The sequence below is a fragment of the Leptonychotes weddellii genome, chromosome 6 (assembly GCF_054177405.1).
Source record: "Leptonychotes weddellii isolate Sample4059 chromosome 6, ASM5417740v2, whole genome shotgun sequence".
Classification (NCBI taxonomy): Eukaryota; Metazoa; Chordata; class Mammalia; order Carnivora; family Phocidae; genus Leptonychotes; species Leptonychotes weddellii.
In genome coordinates, this window is record NC_138374.1 from 129,226,731 (window position 1) to 129,240,699 (window position 13,969).

The following is a 13,969-nucleotide window of genomic DNA, read 5'->3' on the forward strand; positions in this document are numbered from 1 at the left end:
TAGCTTCTGGGTGGTTTCATATATATTCAGAAAATATGTTAGAGAATGACAACAGGGATGACTCCAAAAGTTACAAATGCCACCAGCATTTAAGCAAATGGGTTTAGTGATTTTACAGCTCCCCACAAAGAAAAGCTTATGCAAAGGAGTTCTGTTGAATCACAGACTGTCTGGCTTCACCCACTTCTCTTGGCCCATGAGACAGAGCCATTGAATTTTAATGGACTGGGTCTATAGTCTGTGGCCTGATTCTCCACTGAGGAAGAAGTCTGTGGTACCCAGGAAACTGGAGTCAGTGAGAGGTGTGATAGTCATTGATGAGATGGTTTCCTGTGTGGGGAGAAATTACCCTAGAACCTGGATCTCTCAGAATAGATTGTCAGGTCTCTGAGCTTCAGTCCCAGGGCCAGTTCCCACATTTAGGATCTGCATTTTCCTGGAAGCAAGAGTGTCCTTTTAGCTGCAGTGTCTCTGACCCAGGGCTTTGACAAATAGGAAGGAAAAAGGCAATGGGGGCTTAACTAGAGCTTCTAGAAGAGTAACAAGAATGACCACTCTCATTTATTGAGAACCTAGTACTATATAATAGCTGCTGTGCTGTGATTAGATATATTAATATGATTAATGATTATATCTTATGAGGTTCCTTGTCTTATTAGTTTTGCTAATGAAGAAACACAGAATGAGAATCATGAAATAAGTTTCTTAAAGGAAGTGGCAGCATCAAGGTTTTGACGCTATGGTCCATCCTTTCTCTCTTAGGCTCTGCTCTTTTAGAGCGACCATGGGATTAATGGGACATCGATAGCAGGAAACAGAGTGCCAAGAGAACATGTATTTCATTCATGTCATTGCACATTGGTTTATTTGGGCGTGCTTTTCTTGCATATGATTTGGCAACAACAAAGGACTTAAATTAGATGATATTGAAGGGGCATCTGCAACCAGATTCTTGCTTTAAGACTTTTAAGGCAGGCACTAGTCGTGGGACTGTAGCATGGCCTTGTGAAGGGGAATGTGAACCGGCCCCTTCTCCTTTCCGAGCTACTCTTCTAAGAAATGAACCGAAGAAGCAGCAAAAGGTTACAGTTCTCAGAAGAAGCAATGTTCTTTCCCAACCGCCTCTGTTGTCTACCCTGCTGCTTAAATAAATATTATCCTAAATATTTGAAATGTCATGTTCCAAGAATGCACCTGATAAATTCAAAACAGATCAGGCTCCTGAAACAGTAAGTCCACACAACTTCAAGATCCAGATAGGTTTTGGATTTTTCTCTGGATGTTTGGCTGTCTTCCTTGGTGTTTTCCTGATACCAGTTCATTAGTTTTCTGGTTTTTTTCCTTGGCTGAGTTCCTCCTTGTAACACTGTGCAATTAACAACTGTTAGCTTGGACTAGTGGCATGCATGGCTGGCTTGCATGGACAGAATTCTTTAATTCCAAATTTGGGCATCTGCCATCCATTACATCTCTCTATCTTATTAGGGATGGTGCAATCAACACAAATAAACTTCAGGGGCCCTCAGCTACAGGTAAGCCGTGCCAGCATAAATCAATGAGGTGTTGAGAAGCTCAATGTCGCGTTCACTGATACTCTGTAATTCTATGGTTCTGGTTACTGAAGCCCTCCCACAGACTCCAGGACTTGGTTTAGAAATCTCCCTGCCTTTCCCAACTTAGCTCATAATGATCTCATACAAAAATTTGGACTTCTCAGAAGAGACGCTGGAACAATGGGAACTATGGGGGCTGCGTTATTCTTACCATTTGACTAAATCTGGATGACATCCAGTTCGACAGAGTCTGGTCAAGTCTCTCTCAAAGTCATCCCTGGACAACTGGAATCAGAAACAGGCACTTGTTAAAAACGTAGATGCCTCTCTGGACCTACTCTCCATTCAGAATTTCTGCGGGCGGTACCCAGGAATCTGAATTGTGAGCAAGCTTCCTGTTGATTTTTGCCCCTGCAGGAAACAGATGACACACTCAAATTAGGATAATTTGAGGAGAGTTTAATGAAGGGGCCATTCTCAAAGAGAGGTTCTGGTGTGTGAGTACCCCAGCTCAGGGATGTGGGGCATGGAGAAGGAGGGGTTACCGGAAACTGGAGTAGCCGGGTTGGATGTGGAGGACCACCAGACAGGACATCCTTGAGATTCTCCTGATGGAAGGAGCCAGGAGAATGAATACCCCAGGGTCTCTTGGCTCCTGACTTCCAACCTCCCTCCAGGACTCCCCGTAGGTGAGGGGCACAGAGATCAGCCCCCAGGGTACAGGGCAGGGCAAAGATAGTGGTAGATCTGCAGGGAAGAAAGGAGGCTGTGCAGCACTAGTTCAAGTTCCCTGAACCTGGAGACAGGACTAAACTTTTGCCCTGTCACTGTCAAATCAAAGGCAGCCTCAGTTCATAAGAAAGTGAGACAGGAAGAGGGGAAGAAGGAGACCAGGAGGAGAATGAAAACCCACCAATGGGGAACCCAGGAAAAGCCAGAGATCCAGAAAAGGAGAAGTAGGCAGTCAGAGGGGTACAAGCAAGTCTAGACTTCACTTCGCCGAGCTCTCCAAATTCCCCCTCCCACTGCTCTCTCAGTCATATTTCCACCTGCCTCCTTCCACCTGGCGCTCTTCCCCAGAGCCCCCCCAGGCTGTCACAAGCCCTTCTTCTCCATGTGCTGGTAATCTGGGGCAGCATTTTGTGTGTTTCGGGGCTCCTTCTCATAACCAATATCACTATAAGTGATCTCCCTGGTTTATGGGCACTTTTTTATTGACTCATTTGACTGATTCCAAAAGTTCTGCAACGAGTTACTATCAAAGGTGTCACATTGAATGAGAAGGGTACAGCTTGAGTGACAGCTCCAAGACCAGAGGTGGGTACCTGATGGACCCTGAGAGGAAGGGCCTTTCGAGATTTATTTTTAAAACTTTATTGAGAAGCCAGCCCAAATTGAAGATTACCTAAATGGTCTCAAAATCATATGTCTCCAGACTAGGAAATGCTGCCAGCTCCCTAAAAGTGTCATTTATCTGTTGGGTATCTTAGCGGTTAATGTAGCAGATCTTGTCCCAATCCACCCTTTCTTTTTTTTTTAATAAGAAAAACGCAGGATTTTTTTTCCTGTTTGATGACATATTTTGCCCTTCAACTATATTTTCTTTGGCTAGAAATTCGCCTCACAGCTACACTTGGCCATATTCCAGCATCCTTCTTGTTCCACCAGAGTCCTTATAAAGCCAAGGAGTGCAGCTCGTGTCTGACTGGGGAGAATGAAAGCAAAGCTTAAAATTCATTGACTTTTCCTCTCTGCTTTTCATGGAAAATTAAATCTGAATTTTTCTCGGTCCCCCACATCCTAAACCCATGCAACAGCCCATCCAAACGCACAAGCATTTAACCAAAAAGAATCAAATCCACAGAGAAGAATAACAAGCAATAAAAGTTACCATTTAGTGAGGACATATTATCTGCTTGACACATTCTAAATACTTCACTCTGGCTTATTTTATTTAATCCTCATAATGACACTATGAAGTAGGTATTATGATCATCGCTTTTCAAGTACGGAAATGGAGGTACAGAGTAGTTAAATAACTTGCCTCACATCATCCTGCTAGTAAATCTCGGAGCCAGGATTCAAACTAAGGCAGTCTGACTTCTGGGCCCATACCCTTAACCACAAAAAAGCATGCTACGTCCCTGAGTATTATAAGCCCCACATTTAAGTTTATCATTTTGTTTCCATTTGTTAATTCTTTCTTTTTTCAAGATTTTTTTCAAGATTTTATTTATTTATTTATTTGACAGAGAGAGATAGCATAAGCAGGGGGAGAAAGAGAGACATTCCTTGTCCTTGCTGAGTCGTATTCCATTGTACCAAGGTGCTGAGATGCGTTTATTCATGATGCAAGCCAGTAGCATCTGAGTTGTTTCCAATTTTTGGCTATGATGAATGAAGATGCTGTGGACACATACAATTTTACGTGGACATATTTTTTTAAATGAGATAACTCTACTACTAAGTATTTTATTGTATCCTCTCTATTGTGAATTTGGTTTTCTCATTCATTATACACCCTAATGGTTATTTGTGTGTATGAATGCTGGTTCTTTTCATGTTAACCTTACATCTTGCTGCCTTGCTGAATTCTTTTATTGAGTTTTTTAATTGTTAAATCTTTATGATTTCTAGGTATACCACTATGTCTTCTGCAAGCAGAGATCATTTTATTTCTCCTTTCATATCCATTTGCCTATGACTGTTTTCTCTAGTCTAAATTACCTTAGCTAGCACCTTGAGAATGATGTTAGGTGGTCATGGGTGGTGGACATCTTTTCTATGTCCCCGATCTTGTTGGGAATGTCCCTAGAATTTCACATTCATTAAGACGATAGCTTTAGGATGGAGGTAGATATCTATTATCATTATAAGGAGATATTTTCTCAAGAATTTAATTAGGAAAGGATGTTGAATTTTGTCAAGGAATTTTAGCATCTCTAGAAACAACCGTGTGGATTTTTTTCCTTACACTTATTAATATGATGAATTATATTAATATAGTTTCTAATATTTAATCTTTTAATTCCTCGCATAAACCCCACTTGTTCACGGTGTATTATATTCATTATTTTATTAATGTGGCTTTAAATTGTGTTCGCTAAAATTTTCTTTCAAGATTTTTCTATGAATATTCAGAAGTCACGTTGGTCTGATCTATAATTTTCCTTTTCTTTTCTTTCTTTTCTTTTTGGTTCTATTTTTATCAGGTTTAGGTATGTTATACTTGCTTCATAAAAAGAATTTGGAAGTTCTCCTTCATTTTGTATGCTCTGAAACAATGTGTGTGCCATATAAAATATATAGTTCTGACTAATTTAGCTATTTTTAACTCTAATGAGGTTATTTCATGGTAAATTTTCACTGAGGATCCCCAAGCACACCTGCCTCATCTACTGCAAGAGGATTTTTTTTTTAATGTAATGATCAAAGCAAAGGTTTGGGCCAACTAACATAATTTTCAATGTTAGCGATAAGTTTGAATAGTAGAGATACAGGTGTAACTCAGAAGATTGTCTCTTCCTGCTCACATACCCTGGAGATCTACCTTTAGTTTTTTTGACGCCATCCTCTCACAAGAGCTAGTGTTAAATCTCACCTGGTCCACTCATGAGTTATATAATCTTGAATTGTCTCTTAGCCTCCTGGGCCCTTCGCCAAGGATTGAATAAAATACCATTCCTGAGAAAAACTTTGTGAACTGGAAAAATATATGTAATGTCAGTTATTATTAAGGTTTGTATTGAGGAACCAGAGCACTGGTCTGTATCACTTTGAGCCAGCTATTTCCCTTCTGTAAATTTCAGTTTGACGGCTTGTTAAATAGAAATAGTGGGTTGTTATAATTTAATACAAATAAGCACTAACACAGTGTCTGACCTAGAGTAACCACTCAGTGAGAGTAATACATTGTTCCTGCTGTCGTTTCAATCCCCCATTTCCTGGTGACAGCCCAGGACGCCGATCCCACACACGGGCTGGTTTCTGGAGGTGCCAGTGGGAACCTATGGCAGAGTTTCACAAGGACTCCCACAGCCTCCTTTCCTCTTATCTCTCGTGGATGTTCCAGCTCACCTCCTAGAGATCAGCTTCTGGAGTGGTGAACACTTAAATCAGTGAGCAGGTACATGGAAAGAAAAGAAACACCAAGCAATGCTCAAATATCTCATTTTGGATACAGATGATAATGAACAGGTATTCTTTACAGCTTAGAAATAAACTCAGCCTGTTCCCTGTGCTTCCCATGGGCCCAGAGTAATTGGACACACACACACACACACACACACAAACACCCCAAGGCAGAGGATCTCTATCCTCTCTTCCTTCTGAGTGCAGAGACCACATAGATCCTGGGCTGCGGATCCCAGGAAGCCCTAGTCAACAGTAGCTGGGAGAAACCGGGGCTCTGCGGGGCAGGGAAGCGGAAAATACAGGGGGAAAAGGCAGCTAATGAAGGAAGAAAGGTGGTTCAGATGGATTTTTAACTTGCGTGCTAACTCCTTAAGAGAAAGGGAGGGTGGAGGGAGAAGCCGAGGCTCCAGAGGTAGGAGGAGAAGGAGAAAACTTGCCATGAGCCAATACACGCACTTGCCCCGTGCTCTCTTCCAGGTCTAGTTACAAAGTACAGCCCAAGATGTTCCCACTAGCATGTAAGATACAGCCCAAATGTGGAAGTCTTCCCTTCATCATAAACCAGGTGAATGCAGTTAAAACAAAAACACAGCATTAGGAGGTTATAGGGGAAGGTATTTCCATTTTCAACACTTTGTTTTGAAAAACAAAGGAAATAAGTTTATTTGAAAAACAGCTTTTTTATGACACTTTGTTGATGACAGGTGGTTTATTACACTTTAGTACACTTACACTAGATTGCCACCAGTCTAGTCTCAGCCGGGGTCCCCAGCAGCCCCAAGTATTTAACCACGTCCACAGTGGAACCTTTCCCCAGACACCCCAGCCATTTTCTGAACTCCAGTTCCTGCCCCCTGTGGAAGACTTCTTGGTTTTTCAGCATATATTATAAGAAGAGCAATCCCTCCGAGCATGCAGGAGTTATCCGGTCGTTATCTAGTTCTCTAGAACTAGATTCTGAGCTCCCTGAAGGCACGAATACCACTCCTTGTCTCCTCTTTCTGCCTACTGCCCTCTGCCCATTACGACACAGGTTGAGCACCTAGTGAATAATGCACCTAGTGTGTAACGTGCATCAAGTGTAATGTGTCCAGCGTGTAATGCCCCTAGAGTATAATGTGTGTAATGTATATTGCATGTAGCTTGGAATCCCTGTCATGGGTGATACACATATTTCAGGGGCACGTGGTGTGTAACGCACCTAGTATAGTGGACCCGCATCATATAATGTGATCGTCACTGCGCAAGCGGCCATACAGGAATCACCACTAAGTTTAACTTCCTCGGTCACAATGCAAATTCCACGTCAAGATGTTTTACTACGTTTTTTGTTTTTTGTTTTTAACCATATGCAGCCTACATCTGAAACTCACCTTCCCTTCACTCTTTTTAAGGGCAGTTCTTCAGGGACCTCAAATAACCAAAGGAAACCCTCAGTACCTTTTCCAATCCTTTGCCCCGCCTCACCCCCACCTGCTGCTGCAGCACCACTGGGTACATGCGGTCTCTCTCCCATTGTGAACCCTCCAAGAGGACGGGGACGGGATCCGGCTCTCCTCCTGGGTCATCCTGCACGTGGCCCCTTGTGGCCTTCACCGTGGCTGGACACCCGCAGCCGGACCTCTGGGGCACACAGGGAGAGGGCAGCCGGTTCTCAGTGAGGTCTGCCCTTTGTCTTGGGGCCGTGTGTCCTGCCAGTAGTGATGTCGACCGTCTCTACTTGGCAGCCGTGGCCTCTGAGGTCATGTTTTCACAGCGCGCTGCTTCCTTCAGCATTTAGACTCTCTGGCTGTAACTCAGTGTTTTCAGTCACATCAACCTGTGAGGAACGTGGTGTCGAAGAACATGGCCCTCGCTGGCATGGTAAGCGTGGACATGTTCTTGGGGGAAGGAGGGAAGCAGGGAACCAGCGGCGGGCTGGTGGGGATACCTGCGTGAGAGGCGCTCGCTCCAGCCCTTGGCAGGACATCAAGTCCCGAAAGAAGGAGAATGACCCGTCGTGTTCAATCTTGTCCATGCTGTGGCGCAGAGGGTAAAAGGAGCTGTCTGTTCATGGGCCGGGGTGAGCAGAGCCCATTGAGGCCAATACGTGAGCATGGCCACACATGATGACATCCATGCGGAAGGAGGAAACTCTTGGGTAACGTTACACCTTGCTCTAGGGGAGGGGGTGAAAACATATGCACCACAAATCAGTCTTGCTCCTAGAATGGGAAAAGGCAAAAGGAAGTGCTTTCTGATGGGGAAGTGAAGGCACACAGGAAGGGTAGTTATGAACAGAATGGGGTTCTTCAGACGCCAGCAGATGGTCTTCGGTGGAATGTCCTAACAGTTTCTAAGTACAGTGAGATCACAAGTTTCATTCACACAAGGACTTGAGTGGGCACACACACGAGACACAACTCTTTATTTTGTCTGTAAGTATTATGGTTTCTTTCCTGAGGGCTCGCTGACCACTTAGAGCAGGAGAATAACTTAGAGCCCTTTCAACTTCAAACCTGGTCAAGTCTGATCATTGAAACAGCCTCTCTAGTGAATGTTTAGGTCACATGTTAGGGTCTCAGCTGCCTCTGCCTTCTGCCTCCCTCCCTGGGAGCTGGTATCCTCAGAGATAGTGTCTAGGCAACTGATGCTGCCTTATGGTAGAGGGGAGACCTATGGGTCCTCTGGCCTCTCTATTTCCTAGAGAATCTGACTGTTACTCCCCCCACAGTGACCCCCCGCTTTCTGCAGTTGATGCACAAGTACTTATATGGGGTTATGCAGTCGCTCCATGGGGACTATTTCCAGGTTCTGACCATGATATATAGGAACCAGGGTAGCACCTGGAAACTAAGTTTTAAAGTCTCTTGTCATCAGACCATGCAGTATGGCCAAGTTGACCTTGATGGAGCTGTACCCACGTCAGGATGAATCTGACTTTTGTCAAAGAGCCCAGAGGGAGCAGACCAAGAGCCCCTCCTCACCCACGGTGTCTCTCTCTCTCTCTCCCTCCCTCTCTCCCTGCCTGCCTCTCTCTTTTATAGATCCTGCTTTCTGGGCCTCACAAACTTAGATGTCCCAGGACACAAATTTAAGCTCCCAAGAAAGTAAGAACAGCCAAGAGTGACGGTGATCATCTAGTCCAATGATATTCCAACACAATTTAGAAACACTTCACTTTAAAATAATAATAATCTAACTTGGAAGCCCAGTATGCCAGACAGAGTAAAGCAGAGCTGGCCTGTTGAGGCAGGTAGGGAGGGACCAGCACTTACAGGATATGAACCCCAGAGCTTCACAGGCATCATCTCTAAAATACACTGATCTTTTTCAAACCCATCATCTCCCAGATGGAGAAGTGGGGTCTAATGAATGAAAGTAAGTTGCTATTCAAGTTGCAAATGGCAGATCAGAGACTCAAAATTTTTCTCTGAACTTCCCACTATATCATGCCTTTCATTTCCCCAAAACCTTAACTTGATCACAAGGACCATATGCTGCTGATGTTCAAATGGCAAACCCACATGCTGATGCTCCAGAGGCAATAGATTTCATTGGCAGGAATGAACAATTCACTATCAAAAACAAATATTCTAACAGCCACGCTTAACTGCATAACAAGTGAAATATTCTAACATGTTTCAATCTGACTAGTCTTTACTTAATGACTTCCTCATGTCTGGCCCTAATGAGGCATCCCCATAAAGCCTCCTTGAAGCCTATAGTCATGCTAACGTCACAGACACAAGCAGACACTGCACCCTAAATACTCCGTTTAACCTGGGTCTGTTCTGATTCATAGACAGCTGAGAAATGAATAGATAAACCTCAGGATGTTAGCAGACTGTTTCACATACTTGCTGAAGAAAGGCTTACTTGAGGCTTACAGAGCAGAGGAGTAAATAAATGACTTAAGCCATGATTAGGATGCCCTTCCAAAATGACACACAAAGAAGTGAATTTCAGAGAGAGAGTGAAGATAAATTTTTTTTAAAAAGTGTCAGGTATTTTCATTCCCCTATAAGCACTTGGCATTGGAATCTCCCAAGCCCAAGCCATTGCTGGCTGGGGGGAATGAGAATCAGTGGGGCCTCTATTGCATGGCCCATGATTTGTAAATGCATCTTGTCACTACATGTGTCCAGGCAATTACTGGCCAATGATACCTGCAAACTGCCTAGTAAATGAAGATAGAGTCTCACGTGAGCTGCCATTTGGGAAGCACTGTCTGTGTCCTCACTTCACTGGCATGATCACATCCTCTTAAGATGACCAAATGCCATTAGAAGCCAAGAGGTAGGTAATCTGTTTATAGGACAACTGAACGACAGAGGGCAGATGGCTCTGATTCTGAGACAGTTCAAAGCAGTTCTTCCTGGGGTGAGAGGAAAGTCATGTCTGAAAATGCCTACGTCCTGGTGCACATGTGGGGTGAACATTTATGCAACAAGTGTCCGCCAAGCAGGGGGCACATGTGGAAACTTACACCCAAAAAATAATGCTTACAAAAGATCTGTCAGGCCCTGGGCACTGTGCTGAGTGTTTTATACTACCTTCTCACTTAATCTTCCCAAGTAGCCTGGGGGACAGATGTAATCATCTTTATTTTACAGATGAGACTCCCAAAGCTCAGACAGGTGAAAGAATGACCCCACGGCCCCACTGCTAGTGAATGGTTGAGTTGGGACATTAACCCACATCTTCTACCTGCAGATCCTGTGTTTATTTCCTTTTTCATCTTCCTGGGATAGGGGAATGGAAGAGAATTTAAAGATGTAATTTTAGCCTTCCAGGAGAGTACTGAGAGTGAAAGGACTCTAGATCAATTAAAAGTAGCCCATGAGCTAGGACAAAAGACTATAATGTGGATTAGAGACAGCACACCAAGAGCAGAAAGAGTTAAAGGTATATGGTCTGTATATGCACAGTTAATCTAGAAAGACCTCCTAAATGGATGAGTTTTGAGCCAAGGTCTAAAAAGTATGAATGACTATTTTTAGCTTCATCTATGGCAAGTGTTAAGTTGCCGTGGTTCCATCAGCCTACCTAGGTGCCTATTGGAGGGGAGTTGGAAATACACTTCTTACCCTGGAAAACATGGTGTGCTAGAAATCGCTGGCTGGTGGAATCATATTTTGACAGCCAACCAGCTGTTCAAGAAAAACCTTGGTTAGGGACCTGATTTTAGAAGTTGATAACTTGAGCTCCAGTATCTTTTCTTTTCCTTATCATTTTAGAGGATAGTGCAAAGCTAGGAGGTATTATTAACAGTTACCAAGTTCTGTGTAAGTTCTGCTAGTCTGGAGACCAGTAGACCAGGCATAAATGGTAGACATTTGGAGCAACTTTAACAATTGAAATATGAGCTCATTGCTGGCCCTAGAAAGGAACAATTTCTAAGAGCAGGAGTCCAGTTTTTATGAGTGTGAAGAATCCTCAAAGTTTGGTTGAGTGAGAACTTTCTTATCAATGTCAGGTATTAGAGCAGGTGATTTGAGTTAAGGAAAAAGGAGGGATAAAGAAAGAGACCTGGTTTTATCTGTTACCAGCAGGTTGGCTTATCACTCTCTACTTTACTATTCTCATTTACATAATTCAAATGATACAATGTACTTGTATGTGAAATATACGCAAAAGTACTTAGTCAATTCAAGAAATCCTTTAGTGAGGAGGAGCAAGATGGTGGAGGAGCTGGAGACGTAAATTTCGTCTGGTCCCAGGAATTTAGCCAGATAGGGATCAAACCATTCTGAACACCTACAAACTCAACAGGAGATAGAAGAAAAGAATAGCAGAAACTCTATGAACAGAAAAGCGACCACTTTCTGGAAGGTAGGACGTGCGGAGAAGTGAATCCGAGGCGATATTCGGGAGGATAGATGGCGGGGGAGGGGGCCCCCATCGGCCGCTTTTGGCAAGTGATAGAGCCGCGGAGCACAAAATCGGAACTTTTAGAAGTCAGCTCCGCTGAGGGAAGTCGCTCCAGTGGCTAAGCAGGGGGGTGGAACCCTCGCTGGGACAGTGTGGTCTCAGGACCCTCGCAGTCACAGGAAGACTGGGGGTGCCTGAGTGCGGCAGAGCTCCCAGGTATTGGAGCGGGAAAGCCGGCTGCAGAGATGGAGCCAAGGAGCGGGCTCTCAGCTCGGGGTTGCCATAAACCATGATCCGCGGCACAGTCGGGCCACTGCTCCTCCAGCAGGGACCCAACAAGCGGCAGATCTGGGGAGACTCCCCTTCCTCCCCAAGAGGAGCGGCAAAGGAGCGCACCACAGAGATCTGCTGGGTTTGGAGACTCCACACAGAGTCCGGTGGCAGAGATAGAAATGCTCGGTCACAGGCCGGGTGAGCACGGAGTGTGGCCAGAGACCAGGGAGATGGGAGTGATTGACTGCTTTTCTCTGGGGGCACACTGAGGAGCAGGGCCCCGAGTTCTCGGCTCCTCCGGGGCAGAGATTGGGAGGCCGCTATTTTCCCTCTCGTCCTCCAAAGCTGTAAGGAAAGCTTTCAGGGAACAAAAGCTCCTGAGAGCAAACCCGAGCAGATTACTTAGCCCAGACCAGCAAGGGCGGGGCAATTCCGCCTCCGGCAAAGACATTTAGGAACCACGGCAACAGGCCCCTCCCCCAGAAGATTAGCGAGAACAGCTAGCCAAAACCAAGTTTACTGATCAATGAGAACGGCAGAACTCCAGTGCTAGGGGAATACTGCACATAGAATCCATGGCTTTTTTACCATGATTCTTTAGTCTTTCAAAGTTAATTTTTTTTAATTTTCTTTATTTTTTTCTTTTACTATTTTTTTTTAATTTTTCTTTTTCCCTTTTTCAACCAACATCTTATCAATCCCTTTTTTAAAAATCTTTTTTAATTTTCATTTTTAGAGTCATAATCTATCAATTCATTGTAGTTAACCTTATTTTTTGTATATATGTGTTTTTCTCTCTTTAAAATTTTGGCATACAGTTTCTCCTAACAGACCAAAATATACCCTAAATCTCTGGTGTATGGCTCTGTTCTAGTCTCCTGCCTGATCACATTCTTTCCCTTTTTTTTTTTTTAATTTTTCTTCTTACTTTTTTCAACCAACTTCTTATATTATCAGTTCCTTTTATAAAATCTTTTATAATTTGCATCTTTACAGTCATATTCCATCACTTCATTGTATTTACCCTTATTTTTGTACATATATAAGTTTTTCTTTCTTTAAAATTTTGGGAGGCTGTTTCTTCTAACAGACCAAAATATGCCCAAAATCAAGTGTGTGGCTCTGATCTATTCACCAGCCTGATCATATTTTTTTTTTCTTCTTTCCCTTTCTTTTGCCCCTGTTTTCGGGTCTCTTCTGATTTGTTTAGTGTATATTTTTCTAGGGTCATTGTTACCCTTTTAGTATTTTGTTCTCTCATTCATCTATTTTCCTATGGACAAAATTACAAGACAGAAAAACTCACCTCAAAAAAAAAGAACAAGAGGCAGTACAGACTGCCAGGGACCTAATCAATACAGACATTAGTAAAATGTTGGAACTAGAGTTCAGAATGACGATTATAAAGTTACTAGCTGGGCTTGAAAAAAGCATGGAAGATACTAGAGAATCCCTTTCTAGAGAAATAAAAGAACTAAAATCTAACCAAGTCAAAATCAAAAAGGCTATTAGTGAGGTGCAATCAAAAATGGAGGCTCTAACTGCTAGGATAAATGAGGCAGAAGAGAGAATTAGTGATATAGAAGACCAAATGATGGAGAATAAAGAAGCTGAGAAAAAGAGAGATAAAACAACCACTGTATCCCGAGAGCAGAATTTGAGAGATAAGTGATACCATAAGATGAAACATATTAGAATAATTGGGATCCCAGAAGAGGAAGAAAGAGAGAGGGGCAGAAGGTATATTGAACCAAATTGTAACAGAGGACTTCCCTAATTTGGGGAAGGAAACAGGCATCAAAATCCAGGAGGCACAGAGAACCCCCCTCAAAATCAATAAAAATAGGTCAACACCCCGACATCTAATAGTAAAATTCACAAGTCTCAGAGACAAAGAGAAGATCCTGAAAACACCTTGGGACAAGAGGTCTGTAACCTACAATGGTAGAAACATTAGACTGGCAGCAGACCTATCCACAGAGACCTGGCAGGCCAGAAAGGATTGGCATGATATTTTCAGAGCACTAAGCAAGAAAAATATGCAGCCAAGAACACTATATCCAGCTAGGTTGTAATTGAAAATAGAAGGAGAGATAAAAATCTTCCAGGACAAACAAAAACTAAAAGAATTTGCAAACACCAAACCAGCCCTACAA

At 43.3% G+C, this 13,969-nt stretch overlaps 1 long non-coding RNA gene across 1 annotated transcript in view; it reads right to left on the reverse strand.

Moving 5' to 3' along the window:
• Nucleotides 1–1,476: 1,476 nt before the first annotated feature.
• Nucleotides 1,477–13,969, reverse strand: part of LOC145722074 (uncharacterized) — a 43,298-nt gene continuing 30,805 nt past the window's right edge. The window contains exon 3 of the long non-coding RNA XR_014146106.1: nucleotides 1,477–1,838. This is a non-coding gene — a long non-coding RNA (uncharacterized LOC145722074). The remainder of the gene's footprint in view (nucleotides 1,839–13,969) is intronic.